The sequence below is a fragment of the Tursiops truncatus genome, chromosome 2, assembly GCF_011762595.2.
Source record: "Tursiops truncatus isolate mTurTru1 chromosome 2, mTurTru1.mat.Y, whole genome shotgun sequence".
Lineage (NCBI taxonomy): Eukaryota > Metazoa > Chordata > Mammalia > Artiodactyla > Delphinidae > Tursiops > Tursiops truncatus.
This window is the reverse complement of record NC_047035.1, coordinates 165,079,918-165,092,557: the sequence shown is the minus strand read 5'-3', so window position 1 is coordinate 165,092,557 and position 12,640 is coordinate 165,079,918. Positions and strand designations below refer to the sequence as shown.

At 42.7% G+C, this 12,640-nt stretch overlaps 1 protein-coding gene across 7 annotated transcripts in view; it reads right to left on the bottom strand.

The window, feature by feature from the left end:
* Nucleotides 1–12,640, bottom strand: part of KIAA1217 (KIAA1217 ortholog) — a 327,363-nt gene that overhangs the window by 150,899 nt on the left and 163,824 nt on the right. Inside the window, exon 1 of one of the 7 annotated variants that reach the window (XM_033852442.2) lies at nucleotides 8,954–8,972. The exons of the other annotated variants lie outside the window; for them this stretch is intronic. The gene's annotated coding sequence lies outside the window, so the exon portion shown is untranslated. Of the gene's footprint in view, nucleotides 1–8,953; nucleotides 8,973–12,640 lie in introns of those variants that run through there. 7 annotated transcript variants of the gene reach the window in all.

Genomic DNA, 12,640 nt, shown 5'->3' with positions numbered 1-12,640 from the left:
GTGTAATTCTATGAAATTTACCTGTGTGACTACTACCCCAATCACAATACATAATTGTATCATCGTAACAAGTCCCCCTCATGCTACCCCTGTGTAGAAACCCCTTAACCCCTGGCAACTACTAATTTGTTCCCTATTTGTATAATTTTATTTAAATAGTGTTTTAAGTAAATGGAATAGTACCTTTAGAAATTGGTGCTTTCCCCCACCCCCCCACAGACACTGAATAATCCCCTTCAGGTACATCCAAGGTATTGCAAGAATCAACAGTTTGTCCCTTTTTATGGCAGCAGTATTCCAAGGTATGGAGGTACTGCACTTTACTTACTATTCGCCCACTGAAGGACATGTGCATAGTTTCCAGCTGTTGGTATTACAAACAAAGCTGCTGTTAACATCCATGTACGAGTTTCTTGGTGAATATAAGTGTTCATTTTCCTGAGATAAAAGCCAAATACTGTAAATGCTGGGTCATACTATAAGCCATTTTTAGTTTTTTTTTTTTTTTTTTTTTTTTGGGTACGCGAGCCTCTCACTGTTGTGGCCTCTCCCGTTGCGGAGCACAGGCTCCAGACGCGCAGGCTCAGCGGCCATGGCTCACGGGCCCAGCCGCTCTGCGGCATGTGGGATCTTCCCGGACCGGGGCACGAACCCACGTCCCCTACATCGGCAGGCAGACTCTCAACCACTGCGCCACCAGGGAAGCCCCCATTTTTAGTTTTAAAAGAAACTGTAAAACTGTTTTCCAGAGTGACTGTACCATTTTACATTCCCACCAGCAATGTATGAGTGACCCAGTTTATCTGCATCCTTGTTAACACTTGCTGTTATCATTATTTTAAATTTCAACCACTCTGACATATGTGTAGTGATGTCTCTGCACTATATTTAAATCTGCACTTCCCAAAAAGCTAATGATGAACATATTTCCATGTCCTTATTTACTATCCGTACATCCTTTCCAGCTGAAATGTCTCTTACGTCTCTTACCGTATTTTTCTAATTGGATTGTTTGATTTTTTACTGTTGAGTTTGAGTTCTTTGTATATTTTAAATATTAGTCCTTTGTCAGTTACATGACTACAAATATTTTTCTCCCAGATTGTAGCTTATATTTTCATCTTAACAAGGTCCATGTTTTTGGACACTTTTTGGAGAAGGTCTAGTTTTTCTTTTTTATGGATTGTGCTTTCAGTGTCCTGTCTAAGAACTCTTCACAAAGCTCCAAGTCCAGAATAACATCTCTTATCTTTTTCTAAAGGTTTTTATAGTTTTACATTTTACATTAAAGTCCATGATCTAGGGATTCCCTGGTGGCACAGTGGTTGAGAGTCCGCCTGCAGGGGACATGGGTTCGTGCCCCGGTCCTGGAAGATCCCACGTGCCGCGGAGCGGCTGGGCCCGTGAGCCATGGCCGCTGAGCCTGCGGGTCTGGAGCCTGTGCTCCGCAACGGGAGAGGCCACAACAGTGAGAGGCCCGCGTAGCGCAAAAATAAATAAATAAATAAAGTCCATGATCTATTTTGAGTTAATTTTTGTACTAGTGTGAGAATTAGGTTAAAGTTCTCTTTTCTGCCTGTGGATGTCCAATCGATCCAGTATGACTTGTTGAAAAAGCCGTCTCTCTTTCATTGAATTGCTTTTGCAATTTTGTCAAAAATCAGATCAGCATAATTTTATGGGTGTATTTCTGGGTTCTCTATTCTGTTTCCTTGATCTATGTGTCTACCCCCCTGCTAATATGGTACAGTCTTGATTTCTATAGCTCTGTGGTAAGGCTTGAAATCAGGTAGACTGAGTTCTCACGTTCTATTCTTTCTCAAAATTGTCTTAGCTATTTTAAATATTCTATAAAAGGCTCCTTTGCCTTTTTATATAAATTTCAGAATAAGCTTGTGTATGTTTCAAAAAAAAATCTTGCTGTGATTTTAATAGGAATTGTTTTAATCCTATAGATCAATTTGGGGAAAACAGACATCTTTACTTTGCTGAGGCTTCCAATTGATGAAAACCGTGTTTCTTCACTTATTAGGTCTTTGATTACTTTCCTCAGCATATTGTAATTTTCAGCATACAGATCCTATCCATGTTTTGTTAGATTTATACTTAATATTTAATTTTCTTCAGAGCAACTGTGAATGCTATTATGCCTTTTGTTTTAGCTTCCAGGTGTTTGCTGTTAGCATACAGAAATGCAGTTGAGTTTGTATGTTAACCCAGGATCCTGTGACCTTGCTGAACTCACTTATTCTCCAAGAGGGTTGTTGTCATTATTGTTGTTTTGGTACATTCTTTGGGATTTTCTACGTAGATAACATCACTTGGAAACAGTGAGTTTTATATTTTCTTTTCCAAATGGCATGCTTTTTATTCCTTTTTCTTGTCTGCTGAACTGGCTAGAACTTCTCGAATTATGTTGAATAAGAGTGGTGAGGTTGGACATTCCTGCCATGTTCCCAAACTTCGAGAGAAAGCTTTCAGTCTCTCGTTATTAAGTATGATGTGAGCAGTAGGTTTTTTTTTGTCGATGCCCTTTATGATGTGAGAAAGTTCCCCTCCATTCCTAGTTTGCTAGGAGTTTTTAAAAAATCATGTATGGGTATCGGTTTCTTTCAAATGCTTTTTATGTGCCAATTGATATAATCATATGATTTTTTCTTCTTTAGCCTGTTGATATGGTAGATTACACTGATTGTATTTCAAACACTGAACCAGCCTTGCATACCTGGAATAAATCCCACTCAGTGGTGACGTATTTTTTTAATACATTTTTGGATCTGATTTGCTAATATTTTGTTGAGGATTTTTGTGTGAAATACATATGCTACTAGTTCTTTCAGCCAGAGCCTGTGAATGCTAAATACTCTTCATCCATTTACCTGAAAATGTCTTCTTTTTGCCCTCACCCTTAAGTAATAATTTTGCCAGTTAAAGAAATATTCATTCAAAGTGATACTTTCCCCAGGCTTTTGAAGATATTATTCCACTGTTTTCTGCCTTCTTCTTGCTTTCTCTTTTCAGTATAGTGGTTTAGCATGTGGGCTCTGCAGACAGACTGCCAGGGTTCAGATCCTGGCTTTGCTGCACCGTGTGTTAGATTCGCATATCTGGCATAGAGTCAGCGCTCAGTAAGTATTAGCTGCTGTGGTGATTTCTTATATGTAAGCCTCCTTCATTAGACCCCCTGTATGGCAGGGATCCTTCTTACTCTAATTTCAAAACACCTACAGAATCCAAATTCTTCTCACCGCTTCCACTGCTAACCTTCTCATCTCCCCACATTATGCCAAGACTCCTAACTGGTCTTCGCAACATGTGCCCAGGCCCCCTTTAGTCTATTCCACACCCAGCAGCCACAATACAATCTTTAAAATGGGAGCGATGCCACTGCTCATAATTCTGCAATATAGCCATTCCCATCACGATGAGGACAGTGCAGCCCAAGCCTTTGCCGTTGTCAAAGCCCTATACTGTTCGGCTCCCGGGGCTTCTCCAACCTCATTCCCTACTCCTCTGTTACAGAGTGACTCCAATCACAGTGGTCTCCTTGCTGTTCCTTGAATGCTCTTGGTGTGCCCTTGCGCAAAGTCTTTGCACTGGCTGATCCCTCTGCCTGGAATTCTCCTCCCCCAGACATCTGTGCGGCTCACATCTTCACGCGCTCTGGATCATGGCTCACGTGCCACTTTCTCAGTGATGTTCTCCCTGTCCATCCTTTTCAGAATGACAACTCTAACACCTTCATCTCTTCAGCACTCCCTATACCCCTGCCCCTATTTTATTTTTCTCCTTAGTATCTATACCATCTATTCCCTATTTTATTTGTTTATCCTCCGCCTCTCCCAACAGAATAGAAGCTCTAGAGGGTTGTGACTCTTGTTGACTGCACCCAGGGCTGTCTTAGTAGGAACTCAGTCAGTGTTTGTCAAAAGAATGATTTCCTTTCTTCCTACCTAATACAGCACCATGTGTATTGCAGGTATTTAAAATGTACTCAATTAATATGTTAAATTGAACTCTTTTCCTCTTAAAAAGGTTCCTATATTACTTGACTCTTTTTATGAAGGCAAATGAAAGCATATGAAAGAACGCTACTCTAGAATCATGCAAATCCAAGGGAACTCTCTCCTCCAGGAAAGTCTTCAGCCCTGGCCTCGTCCATCTGCCTCTGCCTTGTCAGTACAACAAGCAGTACCAATAGCTGGGTGTTAACTGACCATGACTGGGGCCAGGGTTCCCCTGGGGCAGACAAGGGCAGGACGCTGGTGGGGGGAACACCTGAATTGAGGAAACTGGGACATGGTAGAGAGAGGCATGAAGTCCTGTGAAGAGTCCAGCTACCTTTCCACTGTTGGCTCTACCGACATTTCCAAGTGTGTCAAGCTGGGTGATGAGGTGCAAGATAAAGGTAGTTCAGCGACCAAGTAGGGATCAGAAACAGGAACTGCACAGAGCAGAAGACAAGACAGTCCTAGCTTAGCAGGTTGGCTCCACGGCTTGCTGCAGGAGGCTGTGTACCCCCATACTTCTTGTGACAGTCCTGCCAGTCACGTGGGCTGGAATTAAATACTCTAGTTCAAGGACGTGGACCAGGCCAGACATTTAAGGCCTCCACGTTTTCCTGCCAAAGTAGGAGGACTACTTTCCATCCCCTACTGTGAACCGATGAAAGCGCCCTCATGTGGTGCTACATTGTAATGACACGTTAACATCTTTCCTAGGGCACAATATTACCCTGAATCAGCGATCCCCTGACCAGAAGCGCCAGCATCACCTAGGAACTAGCTAGAGCTGCAAATTCTTGGGTCTCATCCCAGGTCCACTGAACCATAAATGCGATAAGCAGAGCCAGACGTCTGTGTTTTAATAATATCTCGGCTAAAATTTGAGAACCACTGTCCCAAATGATGTGTCATGAGAAAGGATGCAAAAAGGATTGGCAGGGTGGGTCCCATCTTACTCAGGGGAGGGCTCTCTGATGAGGCCATTTGAGCTTAGCTCTGAATGAAGTGAGCAGGGGCCATGCAGACATGGGGGCCTGTGAATGGGGGCTGAATCCAGACAGAGAGAGCAGCACGGGTCTATTCCTGATGCGGCACAGCCAAGAGGCCAGTATGGCTGGGTGTACGCACAGCTTCATCTGTGTACTCTTTGATTTATGTACATTTTAAAGACCTTACATGGTTACCATGTGTCTTTAGTTTACTGAAAATTCCTTGAATACAAGAACCAGATTTCATATATTTTTTAAATAACTCACCATGACACCTTTAACAGTGCCAGGAACTGAACAGATTCTTAATAAATGCATAAATACATGAATGGAGAAAAAAAATTGAGAAATGGGCAAAACTTGTGGAGCAAAAAAAAAATGAAGGATTTATTTTTATCATGTTTAGTTTTAATATTACTGGGAGACATTTAGCCAGAGACGTCTGAAAGCCAATTAACACCCTAGAAAAATTCTGAAAGTGGAAAGTTGGTGGGAGTATCATTTTTAATGACATCACCAAACTCCTGAGACCTCAAACTCAGCATGATGACATTCGGAGCTTTTCTTGATGGAATCCGGTGAAGTCACTTAGATGTGAAGCAACTTTCATTTGCTAAATCTGAAGATGGGGCTGGGGAGACGTCAGACAGAAAAGCAGTCATGGAAGATGAATCTGTCCCGGGAGTTTAAGATTTCCCCTTGCAATGCGAAGAAACCAAGTTGATGCACTGAGCAAAGGTGGAAGAGGATAGAATAAAACTCAACTTAAAATAAACAGAAACCTTGACGAATCGAATTTTACTGTCTTGAAGAAAGAAATACCTTAAGTTTGTGACAACTGCCATAAACCTGGCTGTCCCCTCATATGACAAAGGAAGTAGGAGGAAAAGAGTGTCCTGAGTCTCTGTGTTAGTGTGCTGGGGCCGCCATAACAAGGCTCCACAGACTGGGGGGCTTCACAACAGAAATCTGTTCTCTCACTGTTCTGAAGGCTAGAAGTCTGAGACCAAGGTGTCGGCCGGATTGGTTTCTTCGGAGGCTTCTCTCCTTGGTTCATAGATGGCAGTCTTCCCCCTGTGTCCTCACATGGCCTTCCCTCTGCACATGCCTGTGTCCTAACCTTCTCTTCTTATAAGGACACCAGTCCTATCGGATGAGGGCCCACCCTTGTGACCTCATTCTAACTTAATTACCTTTTTAAAGGTCTTTCTCCTAAGACAGTCACATTTTGAGGTACTAGGGGTTAGGACTTCAACATACAAACTTGGAGGTGGGGGAAATAGGGGAAGATACAGTTTGGCCAATAACAGCCCCTCAGAGAGCGGCCCAAACTGATAAGAAACTAAAGAGCATTGTGGTGGCGCCTTGGCACTCACCTACTGTCGTGCTCAAAAGCAGCTTCTGGAATGGAGACTGGGCCTCACGTAGATAGGTGAGGTGGACAGGACCTCATCTCCAGACCCGAAGCCACTTAGCTGCAATCCCCTGTCACAGAGCTTACTTGAGAAATTCGATGGAAAATCACCAATTTCTTTGCCTAAGAAGATATACATCTACCCTCTAACAACACAGATGTGAAGTTCCCTCTGTTCTTACACTCTGCCTGAAATAGAAGAAGCTGCCACAAATCTCAGTTTCCAGATGTCAGCAGGCAGCTCTCTGGAGGCCACGTTTAGCATGAGGGCACCATGGATGGAATTTTACTTGGGTATATGACACAAAGCTGGCTTGCATCTTAATATTATTTTTAGCAGTCCATAGAATCATCTTTAAAAAGCAGGTGCAAAAAATGTGTGCGAACTCTTATAGAATTAGATGCATGTAAAGGATTATGTTTTAAAGTCAGCTTTTAAAAAACAAACTAACTTGGCAAGAAACCCTTAAGGGTGCAATGAATTTTGCACTTACCAGAAAAAATAGCAAGGCACAGTCAACAGATTTTAGGTAGAGTTTTTGAGGCAAAGGAAAACAACAGCAACTGGTAAATGAAATTTTTTCCCCCAAAAGTAGTTCAATGTCTGATCTCTTGTTCCAACCAAACTGTAGCGGAGTATATCAGACTACATCATCTCAATCCAGATACTTTCAACCTCATCCCTGGAGAGAGTACAGAGTAACAGTTGGTATTATTAGGAATTTGGAATTCCGGGAGAGATTTCTTCTTCAACTCTCTTTTTCCTTTCAAGCCTTCAGCCATGACATGCTTCTCAAATATTCCTCTCTATCTGAAGTTACCCACCCTGATGAGATGATTAATTGCCAAGGGCCAACCACCTGGGGGCCAGGTGAATTATCAAGACGGTATGAACTCTTTCCATGTATCAGATTAGATCGCTAGAAACCTACAGAGTCCAAAAGACATAACCTTTAAAAAGATGGTTTCATACTATGTCCTTGGATTTTGAAGTTTTAGACAAAGAAGCTTTCCATAAAACAACTGTTAAATATAACTGTCTATTGCATAATATGATGTCAACAGCATTAAGATACAGGGGTTCTTGGACTATAATGTTCTAAATGGGCTGCTATAAACCTCTTCTTTTTTTTTTTTTTTTTTTTTTTTTTTTTTTTTTTGCGGTACGCGGGCCTCTCTCTGTTGGGGCCTCTCCCGTTGCGGAGCACGGGCTCCGGACGCGCAGGCTCAGCGGCCATGGCTCACGGGCCCAGCCGCCCCGTGGCACGTGGGATCCTCCCGGACCGGGGCACGAACCCGTGTCCCCTGCATTAAACCTCTTCTTAAATCATGAAATTCATGGAGCTCATTACACGTTAATCCTTTCGTCTTCTGTTTTTGTCTCGATTGCAATTACAGCAATTATTCTTATCCTAATTTTCCTGGCACACATATGATGCCCAACTGCTACTTGTATTAATTCTTGTTTTAATGGTTCTTATATACCATTACTGTTTTATGCCAAATCAAATCTATTTTGGATGTAGAGAAGTATATTTATACCTTACACAGATAAAACTTGCCTTGCTTTCTTCTGTTGTCTTATGAAACTCGATGAAGAGTTCTTTTTTGAATAAGGGTATTTTAACATCAGAAAAAAAAGCATAAACATTATCTAGGTCTCTGGGTTTGAATGGGGTTTCATGGCTGTGACAGAGAGAGAGAAATATTTCACACTGGCTTATAGGCAGACTGATTTTCTGAAATAGCTTAGGAAACCGAAGTCACCTTTCCAGCTATTTAGCCCTATAGCTCCACCTGCAGTTTAGACATGTTTGCTGTTAAGTTTACAAAAAGGTGACCTGTGGTCCAGGTTTAGCAACACCCCGGTTGTAAAGGAAGGAACAGACACAGTACACCCCAAGTCTTCTGCAAGTCTTTTCACTGGTACTCAGCCAACAGACGGCAGACCCTGTAAATTAATGGTGCCTTGGGGAGGGCTCCGACCCTTAGATTCCACCAAACCTTCTATTCACCTTCATTGATGCTTTCCCTACCTGCATCCTGCCTGCAAAGCAATCCTTGAGATGTCGGTAAAGGGCACGGAACTCTGTAGGTTCCGCATTAACTACATCATTTCCTCAAAGTCTGAGTAATCTGTTCTAAAGTTTCAACCCAGGAATGTTAATAGCAAGGGATTTCGAAAGACATCTGACTAACTTTATTTTTTAAAGTAAGTACAAACAAATCATGACTCTACACAATCTTTTGCAAGAACATTCTTTCATATGGGTGAATTTAAGAGCCAAGTGGGTAAACTTGGATGAGTTCTCCCTTCTTTCAGAAAACCTCATATATGAAAATCCAAGCTTGTAAAGGAAAATTGGGGGGTGATTACTTCTATCACAAAAACATGTTTTGCTATACCAGAGGAATTCTTGAAATATTCCTTTCAGTGGTTAATTCCCTGTCCCAAATCCATTTTTTCTCCCTTAGCTTAAAGATTGATTCACTTTTTTAAAAAATTACCTTTCAGCACATTCATGATATCAATCTTTTTGACTCACCCGATATAGCCAAATAGAAGTACTCGAGGACTGCTGTTATCGAAAGGAAATTTCTTCATAACTTCTCTCTTTCCTTATTCTCCAACGCCCCTTGGTCTACTTAATGTTTTTTACTGTGTGGGTGTTAGCAGTTCAGCATAGCTCATTTGCCAAATGAAATCTTTTATGAAAGTACAACATTTAGAGTAGAGAAAACTCCACAAAACTCCAGAGCTCTGAGGAACACAGTTGGGAAACCACACCTCCAGTCCATTCTCCAGTTCACTGCCAAGTCTCTGAAAGTCATCAGTCTGGATCTACCAGTACTTGCCATATTTTCTAGAACGTGAAGAAGGGGCAGGCACTACAACTTCCACAAAAACAGCAAATCAGACCCCACGTATCTGTCAGAGTTCAGTTGCAGAGAACTGAACCAACTCCAGCTTTAAGCAAACAAACAAACAAACAAAAAAAACCCAGACAGATTCATTAAATGGCTTGTGGAATCACTGAGCTGAATGTTCACTGGAGAACTGGGACGTTGCAGAACCCGTTTGATGGGGAGGAAGCTTCCGGTCCACGGTCACAGCCCTGGACCACTGTGACTCCACTTTGGAAGTCAGGAAGCAGCTGGTCCTGCTGAAAACCAGACCACACCCGTGCCCTCAGAAGGAGAAAAATGGATGCCTGGTACCCTGACTTTCAACCCTATCCAGCGAGTGACTGCCTAGAGACCTCTCAGCAAACGATGCTAAAGAAAACCCAAAGCCTCCACAGATGCCTTGGTCCCTACTTCCAGAACCCAGCGCATCTTCTATTCCAGAATGGGTCTGCCTTCCAGGCTCCAAAGTAAAGGGAGGCACGCCAGAAGGAGACTGGAGTGGACCACGCCGGCCGGTCACCAAATCCTCCCACCCTGTCCACTGAGTTCCCAAGCTAGAGACGATCCTCTGACCTTTTCTTTGATTGCACTTTAAAAAGGTCAGGAATGTGCCCCAAAGCTACTGACCTGCAATCATACTCTCTTCTGTAAATTTTAGTTTTTATACTATTACATGTCAATCACTACTGGCACTTAGGAAAACAAATTCCAGAAGTGCTTCACTTACTCTATAGAGCAATACATATCTTTCCATTTGTCTGAAACTCATTTCTTTTTTAAACTATCCTACGGATACCTCTTCACTCTCAATCTAATACGAGGCTCACAGTCTTTGCCTATAAACCTTCTTGGTTTTCCGCTTTACAGACAGACGTTTCCTCCATCTTTTTCTCTAACCTCCTACCCACTCTTCTGCACAGGAGGGGCGATTGTGACAACAGAGAACCTTCTGTTCCTTAAATACCCCCACCAGCAAATGGTCACCATCACTGTAACCACCTTGAAATAAAAGAACAGCCACGGAGAAGGGACACACGTTGGGCAAGTTCTCCCTCAACTAGTCTAAAATCCTCCCGAGCCTTTTCAAATCATTCTTGCGTGTTGGGTCTGAGTGTTTAACAGGTAATTCGTTACAGACATGGCAGCACCTCTGGCTGCTGGGCTGGTAAGGGAGGTGCCTTTTCCAAAGCTAACCCTTCAGGATACGGTCAACCAAGGCATGTGGCTGCAGGGAGAAGGAAGTTGCTGTTCTTGTTTTCACATGAGTTTTATTTTCAAATTCCTGAGGGTACACAGAAGGGTGGGAACATCTTGTGGCTACCCTTTCCCCCGAGGCCGACCACGAAGAAGCCAGACAGCAGCCCCTGCCCGTGGTTGCATTCCAGACAGACATTTATAAGACAGCAATGATTAAAAGGAAACGACTCCATCATTAAGACCCAGACCTAATATCAGCGGGACAATTCTTCACGGAAATTATTTCTAAAACTCAAATCTACTGCAAAACTGATTTTACTTTCTTTTGTAGACTTCCTTTCTCCTAATGGTCTCTCTTTTCACTGAAGAGAGAGAGGTAAGCAGAAATGGCATAAATTCCACTGAGAAGAATTTCATTTGGTCTCTGGATGGGTGGAGGGCATGGGGACCCCACCACTCTGTACAAGTGAAGATTTAGAGGTGATAGGTTTTTGGAACCCGGTCACGTTATAAATCAGAGCTGCTGATCAAATTCTTTCTTTACCTTTCTGCTTTGTCAGTCTCCAAGAGTGACTAGTTGGTCCTCAGCATCAGAAAAGATTTTTGGGTTTTGCTGTCATTTGGTCCTGCCTGAAGTGCCAGAATGAGAAGCTCACATCTTGCATCCAGGACAGCAACGGAGAAAGAATATTGTATAGACACCAGCAATGTCTAACTTCTCTGTCCTAAACAGCAGCTTAGGGCTAAACCTTCTCTCTCTTGCATGGCTTCTAAAAGCCTCTGTGCAATGCACCAAGCCCAGCCTCCCCCGGCTCCTCGCTTTCTACTATGCCAAAGTAGTAGAAAGGAGGGATTATCCAAGTGGAAAAATGATTAAGCTGGCAGGTTTATCTCCAGGCACAGGCTGCCTAGAGTGAGAGCAAGGTTGCATCCCCTCCAGGGAGCAGGAGTGGTTGGAGGATTGGTCCAGACGTGACTCCCAGAGCTGGGGAACGGCTCCAGTGACACACTGCGTATGTGCAGAAGTGAAGCCTGGGAGCTGGGCTTTCCCAACTCTGCCTCTTCTGGGCTCTGTGGCTGGAGGTCACCCCATGAGATGTGAAGTCCCTGGGGTGACACACAGGCAGCTACTGGGGTGAGGAGAGTGAGGTACTCTCCTCGGGTGCAAAATTGAAGGCTCCTCCCCACCGAACTCAATAATCAAGATAAAATAATATTTTAATGAGACAATTTTAAAAATCAGAATTAATGCAATAACCCATGATGAACCAACTATGACCATTTTAACTAAACACAAGATCAACAGGACTTGGGAGGGAGATCCTAAAATTCTGTGGATTAAGACGAAAGAAAAGAGGGCAGACAGCAGAAGCAAGAAGAATTACAATTCTGCAGCCTATGGAATGAAAACCACATTCACAGAAAGATACACAAAATGAAAAGGCAGAGGACTAGGTACCAGATGTAGGAACAAGACAAAACCCCAGAAAAACAACTAAATGAAGTGGAGATAGGCAACCTTCCAGAAAAAGAATTCAGAATAATGATAGTGAACATGATCAGGACCTTGGCAAAAGGATGGAGGCAAAGATCAAGAAGACACAAGAAATGTTTAACAAACACCTAGAAGAATTGAAGAACAAACAAACAGAGAAGAACAATACAATAACTGAAGGGAAGAATGCACTAGAAGGAATCAGTAGCAGAATAACTGAGGGAGAAGAATGGATAAGTGATCTGGAAGACAGAATGGTGGAATTCACTGCCGCAGAACAGAATAAAGAAAGAAGAGTGAAAAGAAATGAAGACAGCCTAGGAGACCCCTGGGACAACATTAAACACACCAAGATTTGCATTATAGGGGTCCCAGAAGGAGAAGAGGGCTAGAAGGGACCTGAGAAAATGTTTGAAGAGATTATAGTCGAAAACTTCCCTAACATGGGAAAGGAAATAGCCACCCAAGTCCAGGAAGCGCAGAGTCCCAGGCAGGATAAACCCAAGGAGAAACATGCTGAGACACATAGTAATCAAACTGACAAAAATTAAAGACAAAGAAAAATTATTAACAGCAACAAGGGAAAAATGACAAATCACATACAAGGGAACTCCCATACGGTTAACAGCTGATT